Source organism: Antechinus flavipes, chromosome 3 (genome assembly GCF_016432865.1).
Source record: "Antechinus flavipes isolate AdamAnt ecotype Samford, QLD, Australia chromosome 3, AdamAnt_v2, whole genome shotgun sequence".
In the NCBI taxonomy this organism is placed as follows: Eukaryota; Metazoa; Chordata; class Mammalia; order Dasyuromorphia; family Dasyuridae; genus Antechinus; species Antechinus flavipes.
In genome coordinates, this window is record NC_067400.1 from 264,921,457 (window position 1) to 264,937,381 (window position 15,925).

A 15,925-nucleotide genomic window follows, 5' to 3' on the forward strand; every position below is an offset into this window, starting at 1 on the left:
AAAGAAGGGAAAGAAACCTGTATGTGCAAGAATGTTTGTGGCGGCTCTATTTGTAGTGGCCAGAAACTGGAAACTGAGTGGATGCCCATCAATTGGAGAATGTCTGAATAAATTGTGGTATATGAGTATTATGGAATATTATTGTTCTGTAAGAAATGACTAGCAGGAAGATTTCAGAGAAGCCTGAAGAAACTTACATGAACTGATGCCGAGTGAAATGAACAGGACCAAGAGATCATTATATACTTCAACAACAATACTATGTGATGATCAATTCTGATGGACGTGGCTCTCCTCAACAATGAGATGAACCAAATCAGTTCCAGTTGCTCAGTAGCTGGAAGAGAACCAGCTACACCCAGAGAGAGAAATATGGGAAATGAGTGTGAACCACAACATAGCATTTCCACTCCTTCTGTTATTGTCTGCTTGCATTTTTGTTTTCCTTCTCAGATTTTTTTTTTTCTTTTTTGTGCAGCAAGACAACTCTATAAATATGTATACATATAATGGATTTAACATATACTTTAATATATTTAACATGTATGGGTCAACCTGCCATATTGGGGGGGGAGGGGAAGAAGGAGGGGAGAAGTTGGAAAAGAAGGCTTTGCAAGGATCAGTGTTGAAAAATTACCCATCATATGTTTTATAAATAAAAAGCTATAATAATAATAACACTTAGCATTTATTAAGGTCAACTATGCACAAAGAGAGCATCATTCAAAACATTCAAAATACAAAGATGAAAAATGATAGTGTTCTCTCAAGGAGTTCAAGGATCAGATAGTCAAAGGAGAGTTCAATATACACAATTTCACTTTTTGGTTAATTTTTCAAGAGAATTTTTATTCTGCATATTGAGATACCTATATTTTCTTTTTCTTTTATTTCAGCCTGTAAGAGTCCTAGTAAGTAAGCAATTATGACTTCTAAGAGCTATCAACCAAAAGTTAGTTGGATCAATAACCAGAGTTCCTTAGAAACAACATAAATAGAAGGGCAAGGAACTTACTGGCCTCACCTAAATACATCCCAAATTGCTATTGTCCACAAGGGCCAAGGTAAACCAAAAGGCTCTCCACCTTTCCCAGCTAGAGGCAAGATCTATGATAATATTTAAAAGGATTAGGGATTCCAAAGTTTTTACTGTAGCAACAAAGAGTTCTAAATATCTTACTTAAAAGCAGTTTCACCTGATTCTAAGATTCTGTTAAAAGTTGAAGCATATTTAACTTTTCTTACTTTATTGCGCAATTCTTTTTTTTTTTTTTGATTAAAATACTTATTGATCTTTTTTTTTTTTTAACCTTCATTTTCAAATACATCTTACCCTTAACAGAGAGGAGATATTTTTAAAGAGAAACAGAGACAGATACAGAGACAAAGAGATAGAGACAGAGAAACTCACCTAGAGCTCACTGGCAGGGAAATTCCCTAATTGCTATTGAAGCAAAGTGGAAGACAAGGACATGATAGAGGTACAGTACAGGCTCAGCAGTTTCTCAATCAGCTTTTTCTCAGGGTCTTCTTTGCCCTTCTAAGATCTCCTTGAAAAGAATGTGGAATTTTTCCTGAATCTTCTTAGAAGCCAGACTAGGATCATTCTTTCGATCTCTGAACAACTTTGTAATGCAGATGAGGAACATTGAGTAATCAACCTCTACAAATAAGACTATTATACAAATGGTCTTTGGCCCCTGGTTAGGCCTTCAAGACCTTCAAGACTCAGCTTTTATCTCTTCTCTGAAGCCCTTTCTTATTCCTCCTTCCCAAAAGTGATCTTCCTCTCCTCAAATTTTCTTAAAACACTTTAAATTTCTCCACTGCTCTCGATTCACACGTCACTATCTGTCATACTTATTTGGGAGGATCTTTCCCTTTTGGGGGTACAAATGTTCCTTGAAAATAAGGACTGTCTCTTTTTTTTATTCTTTGTATCTCTAATACTGAACATAGTAATCACTTCATAAGTTGATAAAGTCCACCTATTTCCACGAAATCTTCCCAGGATAGGAAGAAAAATGATGATTTCCAATCATTTCTTTTTCCATAAGTCCTTTATCCTCCATAGAAAATTACATGCAATTATTTTGCTATGTACATAATTTAAGTGTTATACATATCTGATAGTTTTCTAGATACCATAAATATTTCTCCATATCATTGCTGTCTTAGCTACACCCATAAACATTATGTTCTTCAGAGAAATGAACTTCAATAATTCTTAGAATAACAATTTGTCCCTACAGCAGGCTGAGAATATTATGAAAGGGACTAAGTTCTTACTGGTCTATGACACAATAAATAATTCTGTTTAAAAATGTTGATGTTATTTGATTACAAAATTCAGTGATTTTATCATGACTAATGCCACGAATTTGATTCAGATATAAATAAATATCAGTAATTCTGTATTTTTCAATTGCAGGTGTAGAGGAAGTCATAATGACCTACTCTGCACCTCTGAAGCAGAAGAAGAAGTGAAGAAGAGTCTGGTCCTTCCCCCAAAATTTCTAACAAATCCTGTGAGCCACAAAAATGAAAACGGGGACTGTGTCCTACAACATCCTCCAGTGTCCTCCAGATTCAGTGTCTGGATTGAGAAAAGATTTCTGCAGTGACAGAACTAGAAAGGCACCAGACGGAAAGCCCCACAATGATAGGATCCTAGGATAGAACCCAGAGACAGGGTACGCTCCAAGGCACAGGCTAAAGAATTCCCATGGAGTAAAGCATCTATTCACGGGGTAGAGTACCTTTGTCAGGTGCCCAGCAGGACTCAAACCTGCACACTTCAGGGTTCCTGCTTTGATCCCAACAACCTGTGAGTTACAGCATTTAGACATCACTTCATGAAGTAATTTTACTGCTTCTTGACTTCCAGGTTTGTTTTTAGTGTTTATTAATCAGGCATTTTAAAATAAATTCTAGCAATGACTGATTTTTTTTTCCCCTTTTCTTAACCTTTTAATACCTACTATTTCTAGAACAGGCTATTTAGTAGGGGACACTGGGATCTATAATAATTTAGCATCTAAAAGAAGTCTTTTCAGTCCAGGAAGAGATAGAACCTGTTTGTGGTTAGAGACCAGACTGGGAGAGGTCATTCTATTCAGATTGTTTGTTCTTTGTTCTTGCAGAGGACCGTGGCTTCAGGAAGGTTATGCCATGACTAGCAAGTGAATTGGGTTTAAGTGAGGGCTATGCAAAATCACTTTCTCCTCTAAAGCCATCCATTAGGAAGACTAGAGATTGCCTTACCCTTTTTCACTCTACCTTTCTCTCCCCCTTACTAACTCTCCTTGTTGTCATCGTTTTATCCCATTTCATTACCTCTCTCTTTCCTATTTGCCCCATGTTTTTATTATTTTTAAAATTTTTTTATACATGTACAATCATTTTATTTTTTTAATTTAAGCTTTTTTATTTCCAAAACATATGCAAGGATAACTGTCCAATTTTCACCCCCCTTTCCTCTACCCCTTCCCCTAGGTGGCAAGTAATCCAATATATATTAAACGTGGTAAAATATATATGTAAATTGAAGTCCACATGTTTTTAAAAGTATGCTTTAGCTTCCTATCCCCTCACCCCACCATATAAAATTTCATGATCCCTTCTAGTTCAGAAGTTGCGCAGGCTTGAGAGTTAAGAAAGAATGTGCCAAAACCAGGTATACAAAGGAACTTCAGAGGTCAAATTGTTAGTATTCTTAGTGTTGTCCTAATCCAGCCTGGCCCCAGGGACTAGGCCACAGCATGTGTGGGGAAAAAGAAGAGTTCAAAGTATTTGTTTGATTTTTTTTTTTTTTTTATCTGTACCTGTGATTTTCCTGGCAAAGGGAATTCCCACTGATGGGAATTCTACCAATGCAAATCGGCAACTAGATAGCAACTGACAATTTTAGTCACCTCAGACACAGATAAGTCTCACTGCCAGTGTGTGTCAGAAACAGAATTTGAATGCAGATTGTCTATCTGCTACATCTTACTACTCTCTCAAGTAAGTAAAACGATGCTATTTTGGGACCAAGGCTTCCCCTAAATTCCTTTTCTGCTGCTTTTTGTTGTCATGAGAGTGATGCTAAATTGAGACAAATTTTAGTAGGCCCTCTCACTCTCAGCCTGAGCCTGGCAATGATCTCTTGGTTTGTTGTCTGAAGAACTGGATAAGTGAGAAGAGCTCTTCGTAGCTTGACTGCTGATGCTGATGAGGATGAATTTGAGTAAAGGCACCTTAGAAATCAACTACTCCTATCTCTCTTTTTCCTCCAGTGTACACATAAGGAAACTGAGGCTTGGAAAAGATGAGTGTCTTGCTCAAAGTGACACAGATAGAGAGTGGGAGAATTGGGATTTAACTCAGGTCCCACAAATCTTCATCTAGTATTCCTTCCACTGATCCATACTGCAGTTCCCAACCTCTATCAAAAAAAATCAAGCCCTTTATATGATGAAATATTGACACTATGAACAATACTCTAATAGAAAGGTGTTTTGTTTTCAATTAAATTTCAATTAAAACATGAGAAAAAATGACTTCCTAAAGAAAGCATTGCATACTTTAAGAGGACATCAAACTATTTGAAAATATGCCATCACCCATTATTACCTTCAATCCAAGCTGTTTTTAATTCCACCCACAACCAACAGCTGAGATTCCTGAGTTACCAGCTTGGAATGTGTTGTGACTCAGTCAACTATGTGAGCCTGCCCTATCATAAGTATTAGATTCCAATGTCATCATTTTTTTTTTTTTTTATTCAGGTCCACTGTATCCCGGAAATGCAGATAAATTATATTTCTCCACTCTTTTATCAATCTCTTTTAATTTTCATTCTTTTCCCCTTTTTATCTTTTCATCTACTGAATCTTCTTCTTAAACATTTCCCTTCCTTTCCATGTCTTTCTTGCTCTTTTTCTTTCCTTCCCCAAACTGTACCATAATATGTCAGTCAGCAGTCATTTATTAAGCACTTACTATGTGAAGGCACAGTGCTAAGTGCTGGAGACACAAAGAAAGGCAAAAAAGTCCCTACCCTCAAGGAGCATACAATCTAATGGGTAAAACAACATGTAGATATATACAGAGGAAATAGAAAGCTATCTGTCAGGAGATTCTTTTCTGCTTTCAAGAGAATAATCCTACAAGAAGATAGGACAGAAGCCAAAAGGAATGACAGTTAGTTTCCTCAAAAAAACTTAACACTTGGAAGCATAGAACAAGCCAAGCTAAGAAGTAGGGCTAATTACCACTCTTTGCAAGGAAAGAGAAACAGACTATGGTGAGCGTCTTGCCAAATATAAACCTTGGGCTACTATGATTAAAATAATTTACTGTGTTCCCTTCTACACTCCTTCCCCAAAGAGGGAATTCTAAATTTCCTTATTTGCATTTGAGGCAAATAAAACTTACAAAATACTATTTACAAAAAACTATCATCAAACATCAGTGGATTACATACTGTAATGTCAACTATTCGTAATGGTGTAAGTTAAAGAAGGATTCTTTGCCACTCTCCTACATAGAGCAGATTTAATATGGTGTATTTGATCAGGTAATTTGTAAATTTCCTGACTTGTGTTTAGATACACAGATACAGAGATACAGAGACGGACAGATACAATAGATGCAGAGATCTAGATATAGAAATCAATTGTAGATATATATAATCTTGTCATGGAAGCTTTACAGAAATCAAGGATGATCTAAACTCCTTGTGAGTAAAGATTATTTTGTTCTTTGTATCTCCAGAGACTAGCAGAGAGCCAGACACATAGTAGGTGCTTAATAAATGCTTATTGATTGACGATTAGTTTCTTTCTAATTAATAAACTTGCAATCTCTTTCTCATTAATTAGTTTTAGTCTTCACTACAATTCATTAAATACTACTTATGTAGAGGTAATAGTAGGCTTTATCAAGATTTTTTAAGATAAAATTCTGAAAGAGCAAAAACCTTGAGATATAAAAGAGAAGGTCTTTTGAATGCAAAGGACCCATTCTATACATTTAAAAAGAATCTAAGGTTTGGGGTCTAAGGCCAGAGAGACCAGTGCACAGACTATTTCAGTACCCTTGTCAACACCAGATACTCATCTTCATAAAATCTAATAGAAGTCTGGGAAGTAAAATTGAATTGAGCACCCTAAGTAAAAAGGGAGCCCCTCAGTAAGGAAAGGCAAGTCTGAGTCAGGAAAGATAGTCAAACAGCAGAAGTTAAACATTTTCCAACTTCTTGCTAGAAGGGATATATCTCAGCAGCTGAGGATTTGAGGGGCTTAGAAAGGAGAGGCTTCTGCCAATCTTAGGCTAAAGATCATTACATTTGCTGAGAAGAGGACAAAGGCAAAGGCTGGATGTAATAAAGATTGTAACTGCCCATTGAAAATCAAGATGAGGGACTCCAGGACATCAAACTGAGCCTTGTGAAGAGCCTGGAAGCTAAGTCATATGCTCTGGGTAGTCCAGGAGCAGCTGCAGTGACCTGCTCTATAAAGCCAAGCAGTACTGAATCTGGTGAGAGTGGGTTTCAAAACTAAGAGGCTCGATGAGGGTAGCCTAGAAGTCTATTGTCCCATCCAGCCCACAAGCCTTACTCCACAAGGAGCCAGCCCAGTGGTCCCTCACCAATGTCACATCCCACAGCCAACATCAAGAAGACTCTCTTTAACTTGCCTTGAACACAAGTATTTTTTCTACGTGTGCTCTACTATTCTGATTATCCTTCAAATCCACTTTTGCTACCAAAGAGTCTTATTTGTACTTGTGGGAAAACGTACATACAGTTTGGGTATAAATGCTTCATAATGTTTTTGTTTTTGTAAAGTTTTCGGTAATGTTTTTACTGTATCGTTTAAGTAAATGTCTTTCTGAGAAGGCCCCATCAGTGGGGACTCTTGCGCTACAGTTTGAGGAGAGTCACCCACAGCATAACTCTTAGAACCTTGCAAGTAATAACAGCCTCCCTCTGGAAACTCAATGCTAGGGAGGCTTGAAGAAGGGAGCCCAGAGGGGATGCTACATAATAAATTGAAGAAAACTCCTTTTCTCATCAGTAATTACTCTCATATTAGCAATATAATAATTAATAATATAATTTAATAAAATATTAAAATTCCTTTACATTAAAAAATAAAAGCAATAATCAAGCATATATAACATATACACAATATACACATATATGTATTACTATCTTCAATTTTTTGGCTATGACAAATTTCCAACCAGAATCACTTCCTATCTTCAACATAACAGATAACTCCTTTTTACTTGTCTAAAATAAATCCTCACTCCAAATTTTGATTAACATCTCTTAAAAAGCTTCAAACTTCTCCTGTATATGATTTAAATTTAGTTTTTTAAGAAATAGGATAGATTAGGGTTTTTTTTTTTTTTTGTTGCTGTTGCTGTTGTTGCTTTTGTTTGCTCTCTAGTAATCATCAAAAATAAAAGTCTAGAACAGACTATACTTGCCAGCTCCTCATAAGCACTTCTAGAATTCTCTTTATAAGGTTTCTATAACATGTAATATCACTTAAACAGTTTGGATAGAGAAGAAGTTTTAAATCAATTTATCCATCTCTTTTTCACCAATTCCTCATGGATCCTCATAGAGTACAAGATAAAACATATATGCTCCCTAACTTCATACACTGAAACACTTAAAAATAAGTTGTTTCTCAAATGCCACTCCACACTACCAACACAAAATGCTCTTCTTAACATCCTATTTGGATCTCTTAAACTATAATAACAATATCTAGGGCTCTCTGTACAAGGTATTTAGAACAGGCATAGCACTTAACTAAATATTAAATCTTATTTTGAATGACCAAACTCTACTCTAAACATAGTTTAGATGCCGAATGGCATGTACAATTTCTTTTCACAAACAAAACATCTTTCAAAATACAACTTTCCTAATAATGATAATACTAATAATAGAAGCTGTCATTTACATACCTCCTCCACATAAGCTTTATAACAACATTGTAAAGTTTTTTTAAATCATAGATTTAGAGTGTGGAAAAACCAGTGGCCATCTAGTCCACTTCTCATCTTCCAGATCAATCAACAAGTATTTATTGAGACAAAACAATCTATAGCTATTATGTTCCTCTAGAAATAAAAATACAAAGAAGGAAATAATCCTTATTTTTAAACAGTTTAAAGAGGGAGTGGGGGAGAGATGGACGAGTACATATATGTATGTATTAACATAAGTATATATGTGTATGTAGGGTTTTCTAAAAATTTCAGTCTAATTTTAAATTACTAAAATTAATATATATGTACATATATATGGAGAGAGAGGCAGAGAAAAAGAAGGAGAGAGGAAGGAAAAGACAGAGGGAAAAGGGCAGAGACAGACAGACAGAGACAGAATTTTTAAAAAGAGATACAAAATAGTTGGGGAGGGTACCTGTAGTTGGGGACATCATAAAGGCTTCCCATAAAAGATTACTTTTACTATTACTAATAATACTATTACTAGAACTGTATCTTGAAGGAAATATGGAGATTTGTAAAGCAGGGGGAGGAAGGAATACATTCCAGGAATGGTGGATAGCCTTACAAAATTAAGAAAATGGAATATTGAGTGATGTGTGAGGAACTAGCGAATGATTTCGTTAGACCAAGGTATGTAAAATGAGATGGGAAATAGAGAAGGAAGCCAGGTTGGAAAGGGTGTTAAAAACTAAATAGAGACATTTATCTTTTATACTAGAAGCAACAGGGAGATACCAAGGTAACCAAGTATGAGAATGACACAGTTAAATGTATATTTAAGAAAAATAATTTTGCAACTGTTGGGGAATGGATTGTTGTAGGGAGGGACCTGAGGTAGGGAGACAAATTAGGAGACCATTACAAATTATCTAGGCCAGAGGTGTGGAGGGCCTGGTCTAGTCTCTGTGAGGAGAGAAATAGGCTGGACTAAGAGAGGTGTTATCAGGGTAAAAGATGAAAAAAAGGAGGCCCAGGAAGGTAAATGGCTTCTCCTAGGTCACATAGGTCATAAGTGGGATTTAACCAGAGGTCCTCTGACTTTAAGATATTATTCTTATCATTTTACCATAACTCATTCTATTCTTCTTTTATCTGTCCTTTGAGAGTACACAAATATTATTCCCATTTCACACATGAGGAAACTGAAGCCAAAAGAGGCAAGCTGATTTAACCATGGTCACATATAGCTAATTGGGGACACAGCCTTGATGAAGGTTTAAATGAATCTTCCTACTTTTTTCCTTCTAAATGTCACATAATGAACTGGATTAAAAGAACTGTTCTAAACATAAGAATCCTCTTGTAAGACAACCACCTTCATCTCTATAATATAATTTGCCAAATGGGAAAATCCTGAAATTAAATATCTATTAATAAGGGAGAGAAATGCCATTTTCCAAAGACACAGAAAACACTACCAAATATTTCAATGCTCAGGAAGAGCTGTTCAGTTTTAATTAGCCCTAATGAGCTCACCACAAACTATAGCATTCTTTACCTCACTAGACTGGCATTCAAAAAATCTACAAAGTTATTTCCCACCTTTGAAAACATCAAAGGACTCACTGCCAGTATACACATCAGTAGACATGTATCAGTACCAATGAGAATTACATTAAAAGCAAAATTGGTTCCAGATCCTGGGGTCCATGAACATTAACATTTAAAAAAATTATTGGTTTTAGAATTATTTTAATTTAATTTGTTTTATTATGTATTTTTAAAATTTATATATTTTATTTCTTATATTTAAAAAACATTCTGAGTATGGGTTTCACCAGGCTGTTAATGAGGTCTACAGTACAAATAGGTTAAGCATCTCTGCCAAGGAGACTTTTTTTTTTTTTAAACATAAAGTTCATTCATTTAGGTGACTAAAACAAAGTAAATATTCCTACAGGTTTGCTTTTGTTTAACCCAGTCTTCACATCTATTGTATTAGCAATCAGGTTCTCCAGGCTTTTCTAGGTTAAAGATAAACCCAAAGAGATTTTTTTACAGCTGTCATGACTAAGCAATTGATAATAGGGCTAATTTGCAATCAGAAATCTTTTGCTGTTTGGGATTATTCTTGTTAAGTAAAATTTGGCAGATATATTTGGAAGGAAAAGACCCAAAAATGATTGGGAAAGAAGCACATTATTAACAAGAGTACAGGAAATTAAATAATGCTTCTGTTAAAAATGTAGAAATCAAAATCAGGACAGGGAAGATATTTGTAACTTTATACTGTATTAAACAAAAAAAATTTTTTTAACCTGTTCAAGTTTGCAGACAGTAGGAAGATCACAGTGAGGGAGATGGAGAGTTTTGATCAATAGGAATAAATCAAATTGATTATTATTATTTCATTTATTTGAGGACAAAGGAAACTACTTTTATTATGAAAGCTACCTCCTCAGTGCAGAATAGAAAATAGCCTGAAAGCTTGACTATATTCATGCTATTTCTCTTCTTGAGTCAAATTTTATTAATAAAGTACAGGTCTTCCAGGAACATGTTTACATGGTAATAATAACTACTTTAAAAAATATATAAAGCATAATGATTCAAAGAGCGATTACAGATACTACAATAATTTTCTGTAGTGCTAACCATGCTATCATCCTGCCTCCTGAACTCAATAAACCTCAGTGGCTCCCTATTCCCTTCAGCATCAAAAATAAATTCCACTACTTCCACTATTCTATACTCTAACCTGGCTCTTTCCTATCTTTCCAGACTTATAATACATTAGTAGTCCCTTGTCCCTTACATTTCAGTAAGGGATTCTCCTCTTCTGATTCCCTCCACATACTCCTTGCTGTTCCTCAAATAAGACATCTCTTGGCTCTGGACATTTTCTCCAACTGTCCTCATGCTTTGATTGCTCTCCTTTCTCATCATCCTATGCAAGCTTTCCAGTCCACTTCAAGTACTAGTTAAAATCCTGCCTTTTATGGGAAGCTTTACCCAAATCCCTCTTAATTCTAAAACTTTTTCCTCTGTTTATTACTTGCAACTTTTCTTGTATGTACCTTGTTTGTACATAGTCCCTTGCAAGTTGTTTCCCCATCAGATTGTAAGCTCCTTGAAAGCAAGATTATTTTTTACCTTTCTTGTATTCCTCAATACCCGACATATAGTAAGCACTTAATATCTATTGAATAACTGACTGATTCCATGTACTCTACAATTCAGTCAATATGCTTATTTACGATTCTTCACAATGACATTCTATCTCCTGTCTTTATTCCTTTACACAGGCTATGCCCCACACCTGAAATATTTCTCTCTTCACTTCCACCTCTTGCAATCATTAAAGACTCAGCTCAAGGGTCATGTTCTACAGGAAGCTGTTCCTCATTTCTCTAGCTAATGGCTGCTAATGGCTTCCTAGCCAAGATTTGTCTGCGTTGTAGTCATCTTAGAACTATTTACTTGGTGTGTAATTCTAGGCAAGTCATTTAACCATTGTTACCCTCCAGTATAGTCAATATAGTTCATGGAATCACAAAGTCAGATGGGACTGAATAACTAAATAACTTAGTCTTGAAAGGTCAGGAGAACCAGTAACTACTCATCCAACAGTTAGAATGCTTGCCTTAAGTTTTGGGGTCAATCCAGCATCTCTCCTCTGAGGAGCAAGGAGTGATTTGTGAATGTTAAAGACTAGGGTCCAGCAGTGGTGAATTTGATAGGACTGAGTGAAGGCAGGTACTTTTATCACTTCTTTCCTAGACTATTATAACCTGCTGCTTGGTCTCCCTGACCTAAGTTTTTATCCACTCCAATCCATCCTCTATTCAATTGTCAAATTTATTTTCCTAAACACAGATATGACTCTGTCATTCCTCTGTTCAATAAATTCCTGTACTTCCGTGTTACCTCCAGAATCAAATATAAAATCTTCCACTTTTATAACCTGTCCCCTTCCTGCCTACCCAGTTCTTGCACTTTATTCACCTCCACATACTCTCAATACATAAATACCAGTCTCTTTCCTGGTCCCTCAAGAAAACACTGTTATCTTCCGCATTTCAAGTATTTTTGGTGGCTGCCCTCTTTATCTCTGTCATACAGTCTTCCTGGCTTCATTCAAATCTCATCTAAAGTTCCACCTTCTGCAAAAAGTCTTTACCAGGCCTCCTTAATTTTTATGACTTTTCTAATAAATCACCCCCAACTTATCCATATTATACATGGACATTTATATATATATATATATATATATATATATATATATATATATATATATATATATATATTTGCTGGCCTGGGAAGGCTAAGATCTTTATTGTATATACTTATTTATTGTATAAACTTGTTTTTTGTATAGATTTGTGTATAAATATATATATATATACACATATATATATTTATATTTTTGTATATATAAATATATATTTATATTTTTGTATAGATTTCCAGTTCTGTGACTTTATCCCAGAGTCCCCAAGAAGAAAATTTAAAATTTAAGCTTGTATCCTATCTAGACTCTCTCCAAGAAGGAAAGAAGAACGATAGTAAGTGTACTACACAGATCAGGTATAGAATAGTTATTTATTCCTTTTACATGAAAGGAATGCTTATAACATGAAATATCATAAATGTGTGTTGGTAAAAGCTTATACCTTTGTAAGTCCAATTATCCTCTCCTAGAAGGTTGATGCTTAAATTGGTATTTCACCTCAGTATCACACTGTCCAAACAATTCTCTTAAAGTTCATGTCTTCTTGCAAGCAGGCAGGGGTTGCGCTCTTTACCCTATCAGTTATATCAGGTAGTCATCTTCTTGTACAAAAAGTAGCTGCAATGGTGGGACATCTTCTATAGGGTGGCGGGCACTGACTGAAGGGCTTAGGAATTGCCAACTCCTTCAACTCAATGTGTTACCTTCAAGGCTAAAAAAATATCCATCTTAAAATCTGGTCACCTATGCTCAGGCAAAAAAACACAAAGCAAAAAGTGTCCAACGCCTTGAGGTCCCCAATCCGGTTCACCTGAATAGCATCTGCTCAGCATCTATGTCAATAGACTAATAAACATTTATTAAATATCTACTATGTGCTAAGAATAGGGATACAAAGAAAAGCAAAAGAAATCCCCACTCTTCCTAGAATGTCACTCTGTAGCTGAATGGGTATTTCTGCTGGGGTGAGAGGAAGGGAGCCCCTCCTGAAAGTGTCCCTTCCTTCATAGGAAGGCCCAGAAAAAAGGAGTTCTAAGCCCCATATCCAGAAAGGTGGAACAGAAAGCAAAAGCCAAATTTCCTTTTAAATTAATTCAGAGATGGGATGAGGGAGGGGAACCCTTGTTCAGTTTGCTGTCTCATTCCCAAGTGCCAAGGCTATCAGGACTGAACCAGAACAAGGAGATCCTGCACAAATAAGCCAGGGTCCCTCAGATGAAACGTGTGGGGATGGAAGGTGAAATAACCCCATAATGTATAAATATGTGATTATAGCAAAATATATTAATGTATTTTTAAAAAATTAATTCTTTAACAAGCCAAACAAGCCAATGCATACATATCAGAAAGAACCTTGGAAGATCCTTAGAGCTTCAGGTGAAATATAAGTAAAGACTGTAGAGATTTTATTCCATTTCCACATATATCAAAATTCATGACTTATTCTCAATCCAGAGGATTTCTTATGTAGTAGCTATTACTGCAGCACTGTAGAATATTATTGTCTGCATCAGTTTCAGGCTAGTTTCTATATGACTCAAAATGAAATGCAGGATTGGGTAAATATTGGGTAAACAGGTAGCACTGTATAGGGAAAAGGGCACTGGACTCAGGCCCAGGGCACAGTTCTGACTGCTGCTATTGTGCCACAGACTTTCTACATTGGGCAAATGTGCAAGAGGGTGTGTTCACTATGACTGCTCCACTTCATTCCACAGTATCTGCTTTGCAAAGTCCATATTCTTCTTATGCTATGTAGAGAATGTTTCCTTCTTGGAATTTTGTAACTGCAGGTGACATTTCTCCTCTGGATGGGAGAGAAGGAAGGAAGGAAGGAAAGAGGGAAGGAGGGAGGGAAAGAGAGAAGGAGGGAGGGAAAGAGGAAAGGAAGGAAAGAAGGAAGAAAGGAGGGAGGAAAGGAAGGAGAGAGGAGAGAAGGAAAGAGGGAAAGAAGGAAAGAAGGAGGGAAAGAAGAAAGGGGAAGGGAAGGGGAGAAAGAAAAGAGGGAGGAAAGGAAGGAAACAAGCATTTACTAAGTACCTACTATATTCCAGGCTTGCATTATGCTAAGTGATTTACAAATAGTATTTCAGGTGATCTTCACAACAATCCAGGGAGGTAAGTGCTATTATTATACTCATCATACCATAACAAGAAGGAGGTTAAGTGCTTGAGACCAAATTTGAACTCAGATCTTCCTGTTTCTAGACCTAGCATTTTATTTACTCTACTACCTAGGGTGCCCCAAATTTTCATTCTGGGGAATGCAAATAATTGATATGGTTTCTACACACACACACCCCCTATACATACATGTGTGTTGATGTCACATATGTACATACATACATACACAATATATTATTATACATACTTAAATGTCTATTTTGAAGCCTTTTTCTGTATGTTAGGATGATTATATATTAGAAGTTCATTCCCTATTTCCCAGTAGAAGCTAAATGAGTATTTGTAAAAAATTCAAATCTCAAGGAAAAAAAAAAATATATATATATATTATATATATATGTACTTCCATTTTGGAGGATCTTTGATCATCACTTGAGAGAGCAAAATCCAAGGTTGACTTGGAAATTAAAAGTAGATTCAGAGACAAAATTCCATGGGAAGATTCATTGGCATTAATTGGTAACAATTATCCATTAACTCATATCATTTTTTCCATTTTGTTTTAGACTTTAATTTTTCAGTTCTTCTCTCCCACTCCTCTCTTTTTTAATCATTGTCATTTTAGTTGCTTCTATCTTTTATTTTCACACCTAAAACTAGTTGAGGTCTTTCTTTGACCACTCAATTAAAACTTCAATGCCTAAAAGGCCCCATAGCATTTAGTACATCTAGATAAAATCCTCCCCATCTTCCTTGCGTATCTTAGGTGGTTGGAGAGACATTCCATTCCCATGCTATCATTTCCCTCAATCATTTATTACATGTAGAGATCCCAAAGGGTAGATCCAGCATAAGAAATATCAGGTAACTCCCTGCACGAGGCTGGAACTCCTCCAAAGGAGGAAGCCTCCCTAACAGAATCCAAAGATGGGTCTTATATGTAAGGTGAAAGCAAAGAAGGAAACAAACATTTAATAAATAAATACCTACTATCTGGAGCTTTGTTAAGTGAATGCAAATATTCTTTCATTTGATCCTCACAGAAATCCTGAGAAGCAGGGGCTATTATTATCATCCTTTTTACCAATGGGGAAATTGAGGTAGCTAAAGTTTAAGTGATTTTCCTACAGTCACACAGCTATTAAATGTCTGAGGCTAGATTTGAACTTTGATGTTCCTGACTATAGGCCCAGAACTCTATCTACTGTAACAACCTAGCTGCCAAGGCTATCTTTGGAAACTGCTATACTATTACTTCTATCTAGAGGCTGACTTGGAGGCCTGCAGATCCCACTTCCATTTTCAGCCCCCTCAGGCCTTGATCAGCTGTTCAGACTGTCCATGAATGAATCTCTTTTGGATATGTAAGTCTCCAGTAAGGATTTTTTTCCTTTTCTCTTCCCTAGTTCATATGCTGAGGTATCACATAATCATTTACTTGGAGAACCTTTGTTCTCCACAGAGATTCTAGATAGAAATTGCTACAATAACTAGTCCTCATTCAGCAAGTCTATTTTTCAGAGTGGTAAACTGGAGATAAAACTCAAAATATTTATGCCTCTTTCCTTATAGGAAAGTACCTTTAAGAACTAACACACTGATTTGTATCCTTTT